The sequence below is a fragment of the Vicugna pacos genome, chromosome 20 (genome assembly GCF_048564905.1).
Source record: "Vicugna pacos chromosome 20, VicPac4, whole genome shotgun sequence".
Taxonomy (NCBI): Eukaryota; Metazoa; Chordata; class Mammalia; order Artiodactyla; family Camelidae; genus Vicugna; species Vicugna pacos.
This window is the reverse complement of record NC_133006.1, coordinates 21,894,083-21,900,877: the sequence shown is the minus strand read 5'-3', so window position 1 is coordinate 21,900,877 and position 6,795 is coordinate 21,894,083. Positions and strand designations below refer to the sequence as shown.

At 53.3% G+C, this 6,795-nt stretch overlaps 1 long non-coding RNA gene across 3 annotated transcripts; it reads left to right on the top strand.

The window, feature by feature from the left end:
- The first annotated feature begins 727 nt into the window (after positions 1-727).
- On the top strand, positions 728-6,068 carry LOC140687724 (uncharacterized). Of its 3 annotated transcripts, none has more exons than XR_012062219.1 (3): positions 728-814; positions 1,786-1,946; positions 4,198-6,068. It is a non-coding gene; the product is annotated as an uncharacterized lncRNA (long non-coding RNA). The 3 variants fall into 3 exon arrangements; XR_012062218.1 differs by having other exon boundaries at positions 728-1,064; XR_012062220.1 differs by having other exon boundaries at positions 728-1,064; positions 3,998-6,068.
- The last annotated feature ends 727 nt before the right edge of the window (positions 6,069-6,795 follow it).

The window sequence follows — 6,795 nt, the reverse complement described above, 5'->3', positions numbered from 1 at the left end:
GGTAGGGCTTTCTGTCACATTAGGTGAGGCAAAAGTTAAGCAGGTCTTGGGTAGACTCTGCTCCCACCTCTCTCCTACTCAGAGGCCCTGGCCTTGGCACCATCCATTCCTTCTCAAGCCCAAACCCTTGGGAAGGCAAAGTCTATAGGCTTCTTGCAAAGACGTTTCTGACCACAGGGACAAATTCGGTGGACTAGCTGGAACCTACCACAGTGATCCTCACTCACTCCTACTCAGCTCCACCTGAGGCCCTTTAGAAAGTGCATGAAACGCGCCATTCTCCAAAGAGCTGAGAGGACAGCTTCGTCTGACAACGGGACAGGATATTTGAAATCAGGGATGTCTCGGGAAACCCTCTAAGCTGGTCCTCACCACCACCACCACCACTACCACCACCTCCCTGGCGCAGGAGTCGAGAGAGGCAGATGTCCGCCTACTCCCACTCCCGGGGAATCTCAGAGCGAGTGACCCCTAAGTGGGACGAGCCAGTGGAGGTGGGCGAGGGGCCAGGCCAGACAGGGGGCGAGGCCAGACAGGGAGCGGGGCGTGGCGTCGCCGACTTCCCTCCACCCCACCCCCACCCCGAAGCCCTGGGGAGCCCGGGGCAGAGCGAGGAGCCGTTGGAGGTGGGTAGGGGCGGGGCGTTGAGGGCAGCCCCCTCCTCACCCGCCCCCGAGGGCCTCGGGGTAACTGTTGTCCCCAACGTCTTCTTCAGCCCTGCCGCGCGGCAGAGCCACTCAGAACTCCTTGAGGTGGAAGCGGGTCTTGACTATCAGAAGGGTCCCAGGATGGGGCGCAGGAGGAAGTGGGAATGGTGGGGACCTTCTTAGGGGCTGGGGAGCCGGGAGAGAGGCCCCCACGCTTCTCGGTTCGCAGCCCACCTTGGCCCCAGGGGGAGACGACGTAGGCTGTGCCCTCGGCGGGTCGCGGGCTGCCTCTTGCGCCGCCAGCTTCTGTGCCTTCTGTCCTGCTGCTGCTGCCAGGAGCCTCTGTTCTCGGTTGGGGCTGGTCCCAAAGCAGGCGAAGAGCGATGCTGGAAAGACAAGGCTCACGGGCTTTTGAGTGTAGGCGAGGCATCTCAGGGGCATCAAGTTGGATGGAGTATGTTAGGGTGGAGGCTGCTTACCCCAGGGATGCAGGATTTGGGCCCCAAATGGAAAGCAAGCAACTGTGCCCACCTCCCCTTCTCCCTCTATGGGTCATAAGATTGTGGGGGAGCTTTGGGGTGGGGATCTGGCAACTTCCTCTCTTAAAGTTGCACTTCCAAGTCTGTATAGCCCAGCCTTCCACTTGGTTGCCTTGAAGTGAGCTTGCTAGGACTGCCTTTTCAGGGGCAACTGTGGGCATCTTAAAGAAATGCTGGCATGGGGGGTCTGTGGGAGAAGCAGAAAGGAACGTGTGGTACAGGAAATGGGCTGGAGCGTGCTCTTATGCAGCAGAAATCAGCAGCAACAGCAGATAGGCCCTGGGGGTGGGAAAGGTAGAAAAGTAATGGACTTCAATTAGCTAACAACTGGTAAACTCCAGGGTTATTAAATAAGGACCCGGTGGGGTGTCATGGTGTAAAAGGATGCAGAGGGCTTGAAGGCAAGAGGAGGAGGCAGCGCTCCAGGTCACCCAGCACCAGCCATCTCGTTGGCTTTTTTCAAGAGTCCTCAGCTATCTCTGGGAGACGTTTCCTGACCATGGAATCTGTCAGTGAAGTGGGAATGGAAGAAGATGGGAAGTTTGGGGACTTAACAGGCTCCCTATTAAGAGCCTCAGAGAAATATCTTTCTTTCACAGATTAATCAAGAGTACAGGAAAGTTTCTGAGCCTAACTCTGAATTCCAAAATGTTCTGGGCATCTAGGTCTTGAATCCATCCCACCTTAGTTTTTGCATCATGAGCATCTGGAAAGGAGCTCTTTCCATCCCAAGATTCTCTCCTCCAGCTAGAACACAGAGGTGATAAGAATCTGCCTCATGACAGCCTCTCTGGGTGGGGGCCGGGAGACGGGGGAGTGGGCAATGGCCTCAGAGCAGGCTGCCATCCTCTGGTTCTGGGAGGATCACAAGGCATCAGGCCAGGATTCAGGTTAGCTGTGGTTCAAGACTTTGCCTGTGTGGCATATATGGATATGTGCCAAGTCCCCAAGTGATGCTGTCCCCTTATATTCATCTGATTTTCCAACCTGACGCAGACTCCCTTGTGACTTCATTCAGCTCTGGGCCCCTGCAGCCCCAGCACTGAACTGGCACATGGTTGGCATTGGTGAAACACAAACTTACTGTATCTTGAAGGCCCAAACCATTGGCTCCTTTATAAGATCCACATCAGCTGCGGGGTGGGGAAGCACCGGGGAACTGATTGACATCATGGAAAATATCCGAGGAGGTAGATCAATTTGAGCTTTAACTACTGGAGAATGGAGCCCCAGCCAGCCGTGTTTGCTCACACTTGTAGATAAGTTGGATGTGCCCTCCAGGAATGTAAAAGCCAGTAGGAAGTTCCCTTCCCGCTGAACCGTGAAGGATTTCTGGATAGACACTTGGGTTATCTACAAGGCATAGCAGTAAATTCCCCTGTCCCCAAGGTACCTCCTCCTACTCCCTAAAAAAATGTGTGGAGACTTCATATTCTTGCCTGCCCCATCAGCCTGGGCTAACTTCCTGTAGAAAGGGGCCAAGGAAGCCCTGGGCCTGCCTGTGCGGCCCAAAGAGATTAGAGTTGAAAGGGAAATGTCTTTGAGGTGGAGGACAAGTCCTTGCTGGTGACTTGAATCTCCAGCTTCAGGGTCCACCCCACTGTGTGCTCTGGAGTTGCCCCCTCCCCAGGGGTGGCAGGCTACAGCAGGCTATGGTTGGCCTGCGAGGCTCCCTCTTCCCTCGGATGCTGTGCTGTTCTCTGCTTGGTCTTGTTTTCACTTTCACAAAGGTGTGGCAGAACTTTTGGTCCCCAAAGCCCAGGAAACAGAACCCCCACAAGAACATCCTCAAAAGGTCCCAAGATAGCTTGCTGCTCCAGAAACATTGGGGACTCGTGTGCTGGGAGGGCTCTGAAGGCAACAAAGCAGGAGAGCCTCCAATGGGGATCAGGGCTGCAAGGACTGTGTCATCATGAGCCACACACAAAGGTCGTGTTAATGTGAATGCTTTCCAGACCCTCTTCTGAGGCAAACTCCCTTCCTCACCTGCTCTGCATAGCTCACTGTGGAGACATGGGGACTCCATGAGCCTTACCCCTCAAAGCTCAGATCCAGGCCTCCCCTGGGACAGTGGTCCCCCACTTTGCCCCCCAAAAGATGAACTCACAAGAAGAGCAGATAAGAACAGCAGATTCAGCCTCCAAAAAAATTTGAGAACTATCAGAGAATTCTGGACAGTGGTCCCCGTAGGGATCTGTGTTGGGGGCTGGGAGCAGGAGCTTATCTCACAGGGACCCCTGCAAGTGGTGAGTGATGATTATCAAATACTAGACAAGGCCAAGGGAGACTCATGTCTGGGGTCATAGTCATGGTTTCTTCTGGACTTTAGCCAGAGACAGAGCCCCAAGCCCCAGTCCTGTCCCCTCGCAGTTCTGCTGGGGAAGAAGCAGGGATGCTCATTTCTCTCCTAGACTCCAGGATCACAGGTCCCTTTTCGGGGGAGACAAAGTATGTGATGGCTTATACTTGTGCATCAGGTCAAATGGAACCTTGGTGTCAGCTACTTGAAATGGATTACTTTTTTGTGTGTGGTCCTTGAATGTCCTCTGCACCCAAGACCACCATCCTTGCACAGACCCTTCCTTGGCCCCACGCTGTGGTTGGCAAACCTACACCTCCAGTTACTACAGTTTTCCTCCTTCCCTGGATACATGTCTCTAATATTCACAGTGGGGCCCACAGATGAACTTTGGCCACATATAAAAGACAGCGAGAAATTCACCTAACAAAGTGATCCTGAGACGGTGATACCACTGGGGGAGTTCCGGGCAGAAGCAAAGCAAAGTTTCTCTTGGGTCTCTTCTCCCCTAGGCCTCCCAAGTAAAGGTGGACTCGCAGGAGGAGATGCCCTCACCCTGAGGTGACAGAACCTTAAATTACAGAACCGTCAGAAGATTGTGGACCGTGGCTCTAAGGGGGATTAGTATTGGAGATGGAAAGATTAGTGATGGGGCAGGGTGGCTCACCTGGCCATGGTTTACCTGCTCCTTTCCCCTACATTTGCCCTTTAGACCTTTTGTCTGCTGCTGCAGACCCCCTGAGCCAGAGGGCAGCTGCGGGTGGATGAAATGAAGCTGTAACGGACATGGAAGTGCCTCTGGGCTCCAGACACTCTTCGTCTTCTATTCTGCTACCAGTCCCGGGATCAGGAAAGAGGAGGTCGCTGGGGGAGAACGCTCTTTCCCCTCCTTCACCCTGATTGAGCAGAAATGCAGACTTGACACGTGACATGCAGACTTGGCCACCTCCTGGGCTATAAATTCTTCTGGGGAGCAAGACCTTTGTCTGTTTGGATCCTTTATCGCCCACACTCTAAGCCCAGTGCTTAGCAGGCCTGCCCAGAGTTTTTTGCGGATTTAGGGCTGGGGTGGCAAGTGTTCCACAACTTTCCAGTGACAAGAGCCCTGGGGGGAGACACAGGTGGGGTCATTTAGCCCTGTAGCTCCTGTTCATGTAGAATTTCAGGCTACTTCTTGATCCCAGGGATGTTTTAATGGCATGGCCTGGGAAAACTTGCCTGGAAGCCTGGCGTGCCCACACCCAGTTCTCACTGAGCGACCCCGTAGTCCAACCCAAGGACTGATGTTTATCTTTTCTGGTTGGAGAGGGAAGGACAGATAACAAGCTTTTCTTCAGAACAAATTAGACTCCCACTTGGAGGAGAAACCGTGGCCAGGGCAGGGGGAAGTGAAAGATCAGTCAGCAGCCTTGGGGCAAGCTAGACACACAGCACAAGCCGGTAGAAACACCAGTTTCCAGCAGCAGAGAAATCTCCACTTTGGTTTACAGTAACTACATAAACCTGTTAAAATAAATTGATTAGCAAAGGATCTCCACGCAATACTCTTTAAACTCTAACATCTGTTCTCAATAAATAATTCACATAGTAGATATTAATTAGAAGGCTTAGGAGGAGGGGATGGCAGCTTAAACAGTGCCCTGAGATGCCTTTTTGCCAAGAAATGCATGCTAAAACCCATACCCAGATGTAGAGGAGAAAGCGCTGTGACAGGGCTGCCTCCCTCCTTCTGTCCCTGAGTCATAGGCTGCACACATCGTCCTACCCCTGTCCCCAGCGCGCAGGCAGCGTGACAGCTGCCTCCCACCCCCAGCACAGAAACGCCCCTGGAGACAGCTGCTCGAGCGCAGCTGGCCACAGCCCACTGCCACGATAGGGGTGTCTGTGGATTCCTAGAACTCTAAGCAGTGGGAGGCAGCACCCTCCACACCCACTGCATCACACACACCTGCCCTTGCCAGTGGGCAGACGACTGTTTGCTCAAGCATTCCCTGGAGACTGGGAAAACGTCATGTCCTGAATGCAGCCTTGAAGGTGATGTTCAAGTCCTCCTGATCTGGGCACCTCTGATAAAGGGCAGAAGTCAGGGGTCAGAGATCCTTCCAAGTCAGGAAGATCTTGGACCAACCCACGGCAGATACCCTCTCCCTACTTGGTTTTCTGGGGGTTCCAAGCTCCTTGCCTCCTTTTCTCAGCAGTTTCCTTTGGAGTTTCGGCTTCTTTAGCAGATGATCATTGCTTTCAACTTTGGAAGGAGCAGGGCTTCAGGGGGGGCCAACGAGGGGTCTCATATTTACGTTCCTGGACAGAGTGGGTGGCTGGCTTCTCTGGGTGGGGCAGCCTAGTTCCTGTGTCCATGGAGTAGGGGGGCGCTGCCCTAACCAGGCCTGGTCAGGGGCCAGGGAGAGTTCATCCTATCTTCTCTGAATGAATAGTTTGCAGCTCCCTGAGACCAGCTGGGAATTGAGAAGATACACAGGAAAAGTACTTTTCACCCTCTGAGGTCTACTCTCCAAATATTGGAAGAGTTTCTTGAAAATGGAATAAAGATATGGACAGAGGCCAGCTGGGGCCTGCACCCTCCTGGGGCTGCATCTTCTTTTACGTCGAAGAGCATTCCCGAGATTCTGTTTGTGAACTGAGGTCACCAGGTGCTGTCTCTGCTAGCACTTCAGCCCCCATTTGGACCCTAAGCTAGCACGTAGCCTGGGCCGGGAAGCAGCAACACCTGGCTGGGGGCCCAGCTAGCAGGTGGAGGAACTCTGGTGGGGGGGCACGTGGCTGCCCAGGTGAAAGGAGTCCAGAAATCACCCACACATCTATTTCTCCATGAGTTAACTGAGCGTTTAATTCCTGAAACCTTGGATCTCCCAAAGGGTTTGTCTCCATCCTTTGTTTCCATATCTCTCAGCCTGTTACTGCAAAAAGCACTTTCCTTCTCATCAGAGGTCTTTGAAATGGAATGGAACTGCATGGAATTCTCTGGAGGAGGGAAAGGTCTGCTGGGCTCTCATTCCATCCTTTCAGAACCAAAGAGAGGAGGGTGGGTCTCCTAGATAGGTGCTTCCCTCCCGAGATTCCCCTCTTTACTACGAGGTCAAAGTTAGAGACTGAGCCTTGGGCGGGTGCCTTAGACTCGTCAGGCAAGGCTTAGTGGTTGGTAGTCAGTGTGGACAGCACGAGGGTGAATGCAACTGATGTCACAGTGGGCTGGCTAATATTTGTAGAGCTGCTGTGGAACGGGGGGTGGCCTATTTCTTGGAGAACTTTTAAGTCCTCACACTGTGGGTTTCAGGCTGCAGACAAGGGT